Raw genomic sequence first — 14,531 nt, 5'->3', positions numbered from 1 at the left:
TTTATAGTGAATCTTGGTTTCCAATTTAACATGAAATATTTTTGGTGGGATAATGTGAATGAGTGTTCTTTTTGCCACTTTTTCATGTGACCTTTTTTGCCACTTTTGTGTTATTTCTAGTCAGGATCGCGAACCCTTTTCATCCTTATACGAGAAATAAAGTGTCTCAAAAATCAAACCCTCATACCTAAATATACAATAATTATACATTATACATTAAGATACAAGTGCGAAAATAGAAAATTCGCAACGAGTGGCGATAAATTTTAAACGCGACTGAAGGGAATGTTTTAAATCGACACGAGTTGCGAAATACATTGTACAACGTGTTACAGTACATATGGGTCTTTAAATTTTCGACATAGTTACATAATGTGCTAATTCTCGCACTAGTACGGTAAACTAGCGCCATATATGCTGTAAACTGAATTAGTTTGTGAAATTTAACATGGGTCAACATTCTTATTATGTTATCACATTAAGTATAACGACATTATTTATTTCATTTAATTAGCAGGGCATATGACGTCATTAGTGACGTCACGGCGGGATGAGCCCGTCTGAATTGGGACGTGCGGGCCCGACGGGCCGGTGGCACTGTGGAATAAACGTGAAGTTGCGTTAAAGTTACGTAAAGGTTTTCCACTTTTTCTTTATCTAAGCATTATGGTATTCATACGTTTCTGCGGTATGGGCAAGAATATAGAGGTGTATTGTCAAAGAAAACTTTGTAGCGACGTAAATTTACTGCCATCTTTCGACACATCATTAAAACTTTTAGAACGCCATTTGACTTTGATCCTTATTTTTTCACTGATATGTGTTCAATTGATGAACTAATATTGTTAAATATCTAAAAGTGGCACCATCTTACCGGACACTACCTAAAAGCTAGGATACTGCTATACCTTTGGCCTTTCATCTATTAGATGGCGCAACTTTTTTTTTTGTTAGATAACGAAAATTTTTTTAGGTATCGTTTTTCGCGTTAAACACTCTGAATTCGGATATGCGTAGCTATGGGACCGGGGGAACTGTGACATGAAATTAAGAAAGGGCTAAAGCAGTAACAAAAAACTGTCAACACTTAAACCTAGTTTAACAAAACACCATCGGGCCTAGAATCCGCCCCAGATGAACGGGGAAATGCCATTTGTGTGCGTAATCCCGTATACGTGTACGATTACCTGTCGTTGTGTGCGTGTACGGGGACGGCTGTACAAGGTATACGGATTAAACGGCAGTTTCCAAGTGTGTGTGGATGAATATAAGACAGATAGATAAGAAAACCGAAAAACTTACCGAGCAAATTTGACCGATCATAACGTGTTTGAGATCTGGGGTTGGCGCCAGCTTTTACAATTATCTCGGATAGATAGATAGGATTTTATTGGTATTAATCATACACTGTCAGTTACATTATAATAAATAATAACAAAATGATGATAAAAATTAGATTAAAATGTCCATAAATCATTTAAATGCACTTAACTATAAATTAATAATGTCAACAAATTACATAAATAAATTAAAAACAATAACAAAGATATTAATTCAAATTACAATTACAGAAACGACTTATAATTTAAAAAAAAATATAGTTACAATTCCATTAATGCAGATGTTTTATATAATACCATGGGAGGAACTCATTTACCATGTTTGTGCAATAAATTTTGAGCTTGCGAACAAAGGCACAATCTGTCGTAACGGTTTTGATCGACTCAGGTATTTTATTATAAATTTTAGCACCCATTACGCCAAGAGCCTTACCGGTTTTCTGAAGCCTATGCGCGGGGATAGCCAGCCCTGGTTTTGTCCTTGCAAAATGACTCTTTGCAGTCGGGAACATAGCAATGCGTATGTACTAATCAGTGCTTGCTGGAAGAGCTACGTATAAAACGCCAGTTGTCAACGATATGCTAAGACGTTATATACTTCGGACACCTCTCACGTCGCTACCCTGATAGGCTGGAGAGCCATAATGACGGGCAAACTTGAAGGCACGAGACCTCAGAACCATCCTCCTACTAGATGGTCTGCTCAAATTAAATATTTGAGACCATGCACTTAGCGAGGAACAGCCTATGAAATAACCTGGTCTTCAATATGAGGGCATACTGTCACGATCCTCAGCATCGAAAAAACGACTGAAGCAGAAAAGGATGAGAGAACTGACCAGCGGCTTAGCGGCGGAGGTCAACCTTATACTTGTCTTACCAAACGGCTAGATATATATTCCGTCCAATATGATCTTTCCCAGCAGTGGTTTTTCGCTGTCTTATCTACATTTTTAGTACATCTGCAGCAATGCAGATAGATGCGAGATTCGAATTTCGACTGCTGTGTTCGTAAGACTCAGAGATGGGAGAAAAATACGAGTATTTCGAATAAGAATAAAAGTAATTAATCATAAGTGGTACAGCGATATGTCAACTTGCTTGAATCTGTAACAGCGCAACTGTGGATACTTCCCACTAGGTACTCCTCCACCTTACAGAAGATCACAGCCAGTAGTAGTGATAACTACTATTTATTTTTCATCACACTTGCTCCTGAATAGTGTTATTGTACGTTTGAACGTTTCTAATTTAATATTATTGTTTATGTTTATAAATATTTAATTTGATTATTTTCATGTTAGGGATAGGTATTTTTGTGTCAATTCAGTTTTGTTTTTTTTTTTAATGGCGGGGTTCACGACGTCTACAGCTCACAGAGCAACATCGCTTAATGTAGAAGAATAATTTTATTCACGAATAATCTAGTAACGAATTTATTCGAATAATATCCGCCTCTGTACCGGCTGGCCCGCTATATTTGCAAGCCGCTTACGTAGAAAGTGACCCCGTGTAGAAATACCCTTTTAAGGCGAGCTATTTTAGACCCGAATTTCTATCGAGCAAACTTTATAAGTATACGCCATCCTTAAGTTAGGGAATAAATGGAACAGTCTGTTTTGATACGAATATTTTTCGATTACAAATTGAAATAAATTTCATATACTAAAGAAAAAGGGACCAAGCCATCCGACTTATTTATATTTTGTGCGACTACTTAAAACACACAAATAAAAAATATAGGTTTTAAAATATATAATAATTGTATAATAATAGTAATAGTTATTTGTTACTGTTAAGAGGACAAAGTTGTTGTTTAACCGCTCGTGCTAATATTGATACCCGAGCAAGCGAGTAGCGAGTGGTTCGAGAAGTAGAATCTTGAGCGATGTGAGGGTTTCGAGGCACGAGAGTTAAACAAACTTTGTCTCCGAGTGAAACATAAAGTTTTTCACCACACCAACATAGTGGATCGAAATGACTAAACAATGAGGACCGACCGAGATCTCGGTCTCGGTCTCGGCATTCTCGGACAAAAATCGAGCCGAGAACTCAGTCCGGCTGTCGGCCAATATGGGCCGACATATTTTTGTCATTTTGATAAAAATAAAAACAATTTTGTACAAGAAAATAGCTAAGAATTACGACGTAAAAAGAAGTGTTATAAGTTTAACATAGGTGTGTGTGTGTGTGTCTGTTCATGGCTCCTAAACTAACTTTAATTAAAATTAAATAATCAACTTAACTGCCTAAAACAATTGCAATGTGTATTGGAAATAAATCACACGTAAATTGACGTTTAAGCCAATTAAAATACACATCATTAATCTATCCAGATCGAACTCCATTATAATGGTGTTGATACACATCACACCTGAGTCAACAGAGGGGGTGGCTATCAGTGGCGGATCGTTCAAAGAACTCGATTCCCACCGGCTTGTCTAATTTCAGCCCGTTGAGTACTGTCACAATCGGTTCATGGAAAAAAGGAAAGCAAAATTAGCTCCGGGTTCCCTACGAATATTTGTGACGCGCCGCCACTGGTGGCTATACAGCTATGTATGTGCATCGTTCATCGTAAATGCATCGGTATTGCGAATGTGTGGGATTTGCATTGGTTGAATACTAACTAATTTATTTTATTTTTATTATAGAACATTCTAACACAAATTGAAGAAGTCCCACAGTAAGCTCAATAAGGCTTGTGTTGAGGGTACTTAGACAACGATATATACAATTTGTTTGTCTACGTATAGTCGAGCCGTTAACCACGTATAATATGATGAATTTTATCGACAAATCACTATGTTTTTTCTCAACCATATTAAAACTGCACCCCTTCAAAGTTTTATACTCCCAAACACGACTGCACTTGGTTAATGTACCATTATCTGTCCATTTACCTTCGTACAGAAAAAAAATAAACATCATTCGATAGCTTATGAATTAGGGCATTAATTTTAAGCATAAATGTTACAGAAAATTTTCAAGAACAAAGATAAAATTGTCTTCAAAAATGTACTTTTTTTACATTTTATCTTTTTTTTTAAAACGAGGTCGTGGACATATACTTTTTAATTGTTAAATGGTAGTACAAGATATCAGCTAAAAGTTGACGTCAAAATGATAGCCCTAGTTAAAATACTTCACAAGTTACACTAATCCAAATAAGACCTTCTGTAATGTGCGTCGAACTAAGTTGCTTTAGTTCCAAATGATAATTCGGGCGGCGGGCGATGTTTCTTTGGAACTGCCAAATCATCATAGATATTTTAAATATTTAAAGATAGTTTAAAAGAAGAAGAAGAACCCCCCACGCGAAAATAGGGGTGTTACTTATACGTTTGACGCCAATTTATTTACTTATTTTATTTAATAAGACACGGTATATCTTAAATAAAATCGTAGCCCCACAAAAATATGTATCGAAAGAATCGTCTCATAAGTATGGTACTACGCTCTTATTACACTGGAATAAGAGTTTGAATTAAGAGGACATATTTTTGAGTAAGATGTGTACACCCATATTTTTACACTTGACTTTACCATGGTATTCTATTTCCTACGGAAGGTGGAGGTAAGGAAATAAATCTCCATGTACCAAAAAGTGTCATCAAAAAACCTTAAATAGGTGGCGCTACAATACCTAGAGTACTTGACCAAAAAATCAAATCATAGACAGCGCACTTCACTCCGTCAATAACGCCTAGGTTCTTAGCTACTCTAGCGCTACTCTGGAAGTATTTGGAACTATTATTTATATCTGACAGCTGGACACTTTTGCAACAGTTCTACCATAAGAGATGCCTCTCCTCTTAATTCCACACTCCATACTATTTCCTTTGCTTGTGTCATAATCCCAAAAAAATGGATCAGTTCTGATGAATTCATTTCACATGAATAGAAACTTATTTTGAACATCACAATAACCCCTATATACTTACTTTACTCTTTGCAATAACCTTTATCCCGAAACACGTCGGCCGCGGCACAAAGACGGGTCAAGTGCCGGTACCAATTATATGGGTGACGACACGTCCCTTTGAAGCGTCGTCTACATTCACACAACACAGCTGTGTTGACATATATACATTACATGGTACTTATAATACTTACATCAAATTGTCATTTTTGGGGTTTGTTTATATTAACTATTAGTTCGCCCCGAACTGAGAACTCGCGGTTCGCCAAGAACACAGCCAAAAAGATAGATCGATTGAATGCTAGGTGCTTAGTCGGCAAAGGATTGAAAACCGGGTGCGATTTATTGCAAGATATGTGGAGCCCTTAATTGATAGATTTAAGTCACCATAGATATCAAAATCAACTGTATGGTAGGCCGTTATCTTTCTTGTCAAATGTCAAATATCTACATTATGTTAATTTTATTTCATTTTATCTTGCAAATTAATTTAAAATCGTAAATTAAAAAACCAATAGGTACCTATTATAAATGTGTAAACCGATCACTTACATTTGATATCAAACTCGACCATACTTTCTTGGAAATCAAGTTCGATAAGAACTTCGCTTCGCTCGCTCGTTCGAATATACAGATAATAAAGTAAATAAAGCATCTTCTATTGTATTATCATAATATTGAAGACGGGTCAATTCGGAAATTCGGGAAGACGGGGATTGTTTCCCATAAAATGTTAAGTCATAATGTATTGCTTGTCCGCATTTTCGTTACTCATAATTTGTTTTTTTCTCAGAAACGCGTAACTTTTCAGGATTGCTATAAAACTAACCTAACCTATCTATAGGATAGCCTTACGAAAATTCTGAGAAGTTAACGGTCTCAAAATTAACCTAACCTATCTATAGGATAACCTTACGAAAATTCTGAGAAGTTAACGGTTTCAGAAGACTAATGATAATCTGACAATCATTACATTATGACTTTCAATAATTATGTCAAGCAAAGTCATCTGCACTCCCTTTTAGGGGTAGGAGGGTGAAAGCTACAGTATTCTTAATTTTTCTGTTCTTTGTATGTAAATCCTAGACTATGCCAAATTTCAGCTTTCTAGGACCTCGGGAAGTATCCTCGATTTTGTGTCAGCGAGTGAGCGGCGAAATCGTCGTTCTTTAGGTACAGTCAGCATCAAAAGTAGCGGATCAAACAAGGTTTCAAAAGTATCTACCATTCTGAAACAACTCAACAAAATGTGGTGGTTCTATATGTACAACATTTAAGTCGGTAAAAGATATACTTTTGAATGTAAATTTTAGAGATTTATCTATATTTAGAGAAGTTATCCGGAATATCAGATACTTTTGGCGCGTTGTTTAATCCGCTACTATTGATGCTGACTGTACCTATTCATAAAATCTAAAGTATGAGCTAGATTGACGTAACACCAGAAAACTAAAATTAATTTCATCAACTAGAATTTGAAATAGAGGTGAATCGTCAAAGAAAACTTTGTAGCCACAGTAAATTTACTGCCATCTTCCGACAAATGATTAAAACTTTTAGAACGCCATTTGACTTTGATCCTTATTCTTTCACTGATATGTGTTAAAGGAGAATGGGCAATTTGTCCCATGGATGTATACTGTTGAGACATATCTCGTTTGAAAGGGTTTACTCTTAGCATTATTTTATTGTATGACACCAACTTTGGATAACGTGCAGGGACTGAGCAATTTAAAAAAAAGAGTGGCGAATATAAACTGTTGTTTTACAAAGTACTTGTTATGTAGCCGGTTGTTAGGTGTTTTGTATGAAAGAATATGAGAAATTCTAGATTTCTGTTTACCACTACTTACGTTTAAGTACGTACAGGGCTGGAATTAGTTGATATAACATATGCTTGAATTAAAAATACTGCTATTAAACACTGAAACTTGCTTGTATACTCAAGCCATATATCTCATTTAAAAGACATTTTTATAAGGTATTTTAATATATATATACTTGCACTCAAATGCTTGCAGGGGCGGTAATAAAACGAGTTTTTTCGTTAATTAATTGTGGTAAATGCCGCTTTGTTTGTTCTACCTGGCACTAGATGGAGCCTTGGTAGCAGTTTGGGTAATTTTTACTATTGGTATATACAATTGAGTCATATCCTATTTGGAAGGTCTTCAATTAAGCATTAATTACTTATATGACACCAAAGACCGAAAGTGTCCAGGGAAGATGATATTAATAATTTTGATCATGCGCTGCGGCGTAAACTGGAACTAAAAAATGTCATTCATATAGAGTTACTTTTGTAACCATTTACATCACTTTGCATGCCTGAAATATAATGAAAAAGTAATTTATATATATTTTTAAATTATTACCGCTCAATAAATGGCACTAAACTACTTAATTATGATTTTTCAAATCCTCTCTAGTACTGACATCTTGCGTGCAATAGGAGAACCGAATGAGCGGCAAATGCTGGATCCGTATAGTCGCTTATTAACGCTAAAAATGTCACCGAAGAATAAGTTTGTTTAATTCGGAACTTTGACAATAAAACGAGTGGTTACCTTGAACTAGTAAGTTTCGTCTATTTATCTCTCTTGCTCTTACATTTTCGAGTGATAAAGGTAGAAAAAGCATTACATTTTTTAAAGTTCGCGTTATGTCCCGCTAAAAACGTTATATAAACTTATTATTAAACATGAAATAAGATTCCTAAGCAATAAGTAGGTAAGTAAATGTATTTATGGAGTAGTTGGAGTACCATAATTAGCAGCAAGAAAATAAATCTAAGTTTATATGTTACGATAAAATAAATCGTAAAAAGGTACTATGTACATACTTGTTTTGTTTCTCTGCAGGAAAATTGTGTAAAAGTGAAACATTTGAGATTGCGTCGCGGTTCAAAGCAACGTTCCTTTCGTTTGCCATATGAAGCAGGATTAAATTGTGTAGTTTTAAGTTCTCATGTATTTAAGTGAATTGTCAAATTCTTAGTCAGAATAAAGAATCTTAAACCTAAAATTAACGCAGTGAATACATTACAAGCATCAGCGACTCTTAACTGCTTGCCAAGCTAAGATAGTAGCTGTATTTTGTTCCATTATATATACATATGAAATAAAAACTTTTGAATACATTTAACACCTTTATTTCATATAAATTGAAAAATAACTGACGGCATACATTTTCTTCAAGGTCGCACAAATATTAGCAGGATGAGTCGACAAGTTAATTTAAAGCAAGCATTGGTGAATAGGTGCATCCAGATCCAGATAAGAGAATGCATGGTTATTGCGCCAATCTCGGACCATTTGCGATTGGTTTGCTAAGGGCACCGCTAGCTGGTGGGGATGCACAGAGCACTTATACATACCTTATTAAATAAAAACTTTTGAATACATTTAACATCTTTATTTCATATAAATTGAAAAATAAGTGACGGCATAGATTTTCTTCACGGTCGCACAAATATTATCAGGACGAGTCGACAAGTTACTTTAAAGCAAGCATTGGTGAATAGGTGCATCCAGATCCAGATAAGGGAATGCATGGCCAATCTCAGACCATTTGCGATTAGTTTGCTAGCTGGAGCGGGTTAACGAAAAACAGTAACTGGCGACGCTAACTGGCGCGGACGCATGCGACGAATTTTACCTACAAAGGCACCCGCGCGCGTGCACCCGCTCCGTGCACTCGCGCCAGCTAGCAAACGCCCTTAACCCTTTACCAGGCCAAGGGATATATTTCACCCACATCTTATATCGGTTACCGTAGTCAGGTTTTAACTCCAAACCACCTACAAAATATTTTGTCAATCCCTGAAAATATTATTTTATGATCTTCATTCACAACACGCTTCTAAATTGCGTAATATATCTTTGGCAGCTGTTTAAATTCACTTGAACGCTAATTTCAGTAAACTACGGATAAATTCGAACACTTTTCATAATTTCTATGAAACAGAAGTACATAGGTCGAACAATTTTTTGATATTTTGTAGATTTTGAGTGTTGAAAGCTAATGTAATCGGAAACATTGCTAAATATTCATGCATTATTGTGTATGACCAGAATTAGGATGTGGGTTGACATTATCCCAGGGCTTTATTAGAGTTTAACTGTGTGGGAGCTATATTTCCCATGGCCCGGTAAATTGTCTTGTCATGTCATAAAAACTCACGTAAGTGATTTTTTTTCAGTGATTGATATAATGTTTCGTAGGAGATTTGGAGTTAAACCTTGACTATTATAACCGATATAAGATGTGGGCGGAATATATCCCTTGGCCTGATCAAGAATATAATAAGACAAAATCTAGTATGACAGTTCATTACTTAGACAGGCGATGGGATAACCTTAACCCACATTTTTATTTCTGGTTTAAAGGAAGATCTCCGACGTTCATAAATACATTTTTTACAAGGCGTTCAATACGGTTGCAACAGCATATAAAGTACGTATTAAGACACGCTGGTTCTTCGGGGCCTGGTAAAGGGTTAACCTTTTGAACGCCAAGAATACCTTAAGGCGTCGTAACTAGCTATGCTCAAAGCGTCATAAATACATTATAGCTGATATAGCCGCTGTCAGAGTAACCTTCACACTTTCAAGTAAGGTTTAGGGCATAGGTCGTCCGCAACGTCGCGCGTGTGCATGGAGCGGGCGTGCGGCTTACAGTATGAGCAACGCTAACTGGCGCGGACGCGTGCGACTGATTTTACTTACAAAGGCACCTGTGCGTGTTTGCCCGCTCCGTGCACTAGCGCCAGCTAGCAAACGCCCTTAACCTTTTGAACGTCAAGAACACCTAAAGGCGCCGTCACTAGACATGATTTAAGGACCATGAACACGTTAATGATTATAGCTGTTATAATCGCTGTCAAAGTCCCTAATGTAATACTCATGCACTTTCAAGCTCACTTGCGCCCGTGACCTTGGCATGTGAGTAACGTTTTTGTTATGGCGTTCAAAGGGTAAAGTATCAATGTCGTAATGCGTCGCTAGCGCGTTATTTTCGAATCGCACCCGTGCTCCCGTGTTGGACTGCACACGCGGTGTACACTTCTTGTTATTGTAACCGTTTGTGCGCCTCATAGATATAAGAAGTAAGGAGATTTATAACGAAGCATAATTTCAACGAGTCTCGCTGTCTCCAACTGTCCCCCACCACATCATTAAAGGCGTGGCCAGACAACCAACTCACGCGCTGTGATTGGCCAAACCGCGCGGTGTAGGAGCCTAGAGCGGCGGCACTAGAGTGAGGACAATTCGATAGAGCTATCGATATTTTACATGTTCTGAACATGACCTTAGAGTTTTGTCATTTTTGTTTTAAGTAATAATTGCCATAGATTTAATTTATATTCCTTTAAATTTTTGACCTTATTTACGAGCTAAGAATTTTAAGGTACGTGTAAGGTATATTAGTTAATCCATAAGTTCTCTCACAAAGGTTTTTACTGATAAAATGTAATACAAAGCTTTTAATTAAAAAAAAAACATGTACCATGATGCGAAAGCTTGTTTATGCTTAACTAATCAAATTGGTTTAAATTTTAGTCATTATTTGATGTAATGTTTGTTTAAATTGTTTACTTTGCAGCATGTTACATAGAGTTATGAAGAACTGCGAAAGCAAGTTATAGTAAATTATATTGTAAGTATAATGCACCATTAAATAAGCTTTTAAATCATATGTACGAATAATAAGGAAAGAGTAATCATACTGTAAAACGTTTGGAATAAAGAGCTTTAATAATAATAATAATAATCATAATTATCAGTAAAAATCTTTCTGATAGAACTTTTGGATCGACTAAGTATACAATATACTATTATTTTAAACATATTTATATTCTATCGTTATATAGATGGGGCGAAGTGTAACTGGAAACATTTTTCTTGAAAATGATCCGAACAAATAACACTTTTCTCGCTCGTAAACCAGTTAGGGCCCTCTACCTGTAGCATCTATCCATTTTTCTTTAATACTGGGATTTTTCGGGAAACTGAAAAAAATTGCAATCATGAACATATATTTGATTATACCTAGTGCAGTTATTCGAATCGTTGCTAGAACCTGAATAAAATATACTTATAGGTATAAACTATAATGTTATAAATAAATTGTACTTAATTAAATCAGTTTATTTTTTGGCTTACCTATTCGATTTTTAATCCAAATTAATAAGTATTAAATTAAACATTAGGTGCATATAAAATAATTGTAAAATTTTACTTGAAAAATAATTACTTTCATACACACTATATACAAACATTTTTATCGATAACGCTCAAAGATCAATTATATGCACGAGCACCACTCTACTTCGCGGCGTCAATGAAGGGAGCGGTTGGCGGTCGTACCAAGAAACAATAATGCCCCTGTGAATATCGTTAGCGGTTTAATGCATTGCGCCGTTGCTAAGGACACTACAAATAGTTTTCCATGCCAAAGCGTCAATGTAGGATGCATAGACAAATTGCCACGCGTTTGTATGACAACATGGTCTGACTCAGAAAAATCATATGTCACTGGATTTATTTGTTAAAATATGTGGTTTTATTGACTAATACGTGAAAAAAAATGTACTCACATGTGGTATGTAATGTATAGTTTTTGGATGCACTCCTATTTCAACACAAAATAAGGGTATAATTCAGCATTTCAATAAAATAGACGCGCACATTGTTCAATGACAGCTAATTTGCTACTGTCTTATGGCGGGCCAGTATGGCCACGATGTGGCCATGTCGCGGCGACACGCGCCACGCCTCCGTCAGCCATCTAGTACTTTCTATGATCTGAGGTGCGCCTAGATAACACAAGTACACATACACAACTCGCAAAATGCTCGCGTGCTCTTGTTTATATGTAAAGTACGTCTTCTAGGGCCGCGGATTGGACCCACGCGACCGGCGGGGCGGTGAGCGGCATACAATGGTCGCAATGCAAGCTGTAAAGCTAGTGCAGTGCATGAGGGACGCGCGGCTTTCTCTCACCACATCTTTAGGTGTTCTTGCCGTTCAAAAGGCTAAAAGCACCTAATGAGGGGGCTTTACATTAGCTAGATGCCGGCCCACACGCCGATCCGGTGTGCAGGCTAAGGAAATCGCTATGTAGGCCAATTCGAAAGTGCAACTGACATTAAACCAATTTTAGAATAATATTGGAATGATACCAGTTAGCTGTCATTCGTGCGTTCATTTCGCACTTATACGCATGTATTTGTGCGAGCGAGACGCCCGCAACTAACTGATATGATTCCAATATTACTCTAATATCGGTGTGCACGCCCCTTTTTATTCATAAGCAAGGTAAGATTGAACCACTATAGAAGGCAGCGAAGAGGCCGGCAATGGAACTGGTAGCGTTTGATGGAGACAATCAGTTTTCTGTCAAATGCAAGTTCAAATTGGCCTGACTGTCTCACTCGCACACCGGAGTAGCGTTTCATATAAGCGTACTTTGTTATATCCAATCGACCCGCTCTATTCGGTAGGTTTTATTATCTCGATCCATCAGTTAAGTAACAATCTCTTCAATCTGGTGGATCGAGATGGTGGATCCTACTGGACAGATGGAACCTATGGATAGGAAAACGTTATGCTCAACAATTTGGTAGCAGAAGCGATGTGATTTTTTAAAATCGCGACTGTGTCATTGACATAATATATCTGAGGACGGGCCTTACGGGCAATAAGAATGGGGCCAGTACAGCGGTGTTACGCACACGAGTTTGAGCCAAACGTGCAGTCTAACGTCACAAGTACCACAACGTGATTGGTTGATGAGTTCGCATTACGCACGCGATTGATCGCATCTAGTTGCGTTAGACAGCACGATTGGCTCGAATTTGTGAATGACACAACTGAACTAGCACTATCCTTATTGCCCCTAAGGTCGGTCCTTAGATATATGGTAAGCGTCAGGATGGCGGTGGACCTCAGCGAATTTCAAAGAAATATTTATAAACATATTGTACAGTCAGCGTCAAATACTTTGTAGCAGTCAAAGTGGCCAAATAGTTCGGTACACCATACTAAATATATGGTGTACCGAACTATTTGGTTACTTTGGTTGCTACAAAGTATTTGACGTTGACTGTACCTTCTGTGTACCTCAGTGTACCTTTAATAGAAACCAGTGTACCTTTCCCCAAAAGGAGATATTTTACAAAACGGTCCACCCGCCAACCTGGCGGCAGGATGGCGGGTGGACCTATGAAATCTTGCATTATACCGCACTAAAAGTATGCAGCTATATTGTGCATGAGCTTAGCCTACCTTGTTTTGGGGAGAGGTACACCGGTTTCTATTTCTATTTACAGAGGTACACTGAAGGTACAGTCACCATCATATATATCGGAGCGGCCAAGGTACCCACGAATATCTGAACATGCCTCTACTGTCAAGAGGTTAGAGTGCGTGTTTAGAGATCTTTGAGCACCTCGGCCACTCCGATATATCTGGTGGCGACTGTACCATATAACTGCATACTTTTAGTGCGGTATAATGCAAGATTTCATAGGTCCAACCGCAATCCTGACGTCAGAATGGCGGGTGGACTTTTTCTTAAATATCTCGTTTTGGGTTAGGTACACAGAAGGTACAGTATGTTTATAAATACTTACTTACTGCTATGGCGCAGCGACCCGAAGTGGATCTTGGCCTCCGACACCAAAGACCGCCACGCTTCTCTGTCCCAAACCGTTTCCATCTAGTCGACGGCGCCGAGTTCGCTAAGGTCTTTTTGCATTTCGTCTCTCCAGCGGGACCTACCTAGGACGTCTAGACGGTCTTCGGCCATTTGGAACTTCAGAGTACGCCCTCCAGGCTGCACGATCCTCACCCATCTGGACTACGTGCCCGAGTCTGGCAGCGCGAAAAATCCTAAGACTCACACGTGGAGAGGATGGAACCTGGAGACTCCACAGGAATCAGGAGATTGAAGATCTGGTGTCCGAGCCGAACGTCATTGGATGTTTATAAATATTTCTTTGAAATTCGCTGAGGTCCACCCGCCATCTAGACGCCAGATGTCAATGCCGAGTGCGACCGCCCTTAAAGCGGTGTATTATCTCTAGTCTCTCCAATATGTTCTCCTGGTGGGTCCACGGGGTTTATTTTAAGTGTTATCATTATCATAAACAGTGTTCACCAGCGGGTCTACGGGTACCTAATTATTTTTACCATATTTTTCATGGTCGATGAACACGATTCTATTTTGAAAACGTTGCCCGCGTAGCTACTTCAGTCTTAGGCGGT

General features: G+C 37.7%; 1 long non-coding RNA gene across 1 annotated transcript; it reads left to right on the top strand.

The window, feature by feature from the left end:
* The first annotated feature begins 1,561 nt into the window (after nucleotides 1-1,561).
* On the top strand, nucleotides 1,562-8,665 carry LOC133530657 (uncharacterized). Its single transcript, XR_009801349.1, has 2 exons — nucleotides 1,562-8,231; nucleotides 8,461-8,665. It is a non-coding gene; the product is annotated as an uncharacterized LOC133530657 (long non-coding RNA).
* The last annotated feature ends 5,866 nt before the right edge of the window (nucleotides 8,666-14,531 follow it).

The sequence above is a fragment of the Cydia pomonella genome, chromosome 23 (assembly GCF_033807575.1).
Source record: "Cydia pomonella isolate Wapato2018A chromosome 23, ilCydPomo1, whole genome shotgun sequence".
Classification (NCBI taxonomy): Eukaryota; Metazoa; Arthropoda; class Insecta; order Lepidoptera; family Tortricidae; genus Cydia; species Cydia pomonella.
Note: the sequence above shows the minus strand (reverse complement) of the source record. Positions and strands in the feature narration are given on the sequence as shown.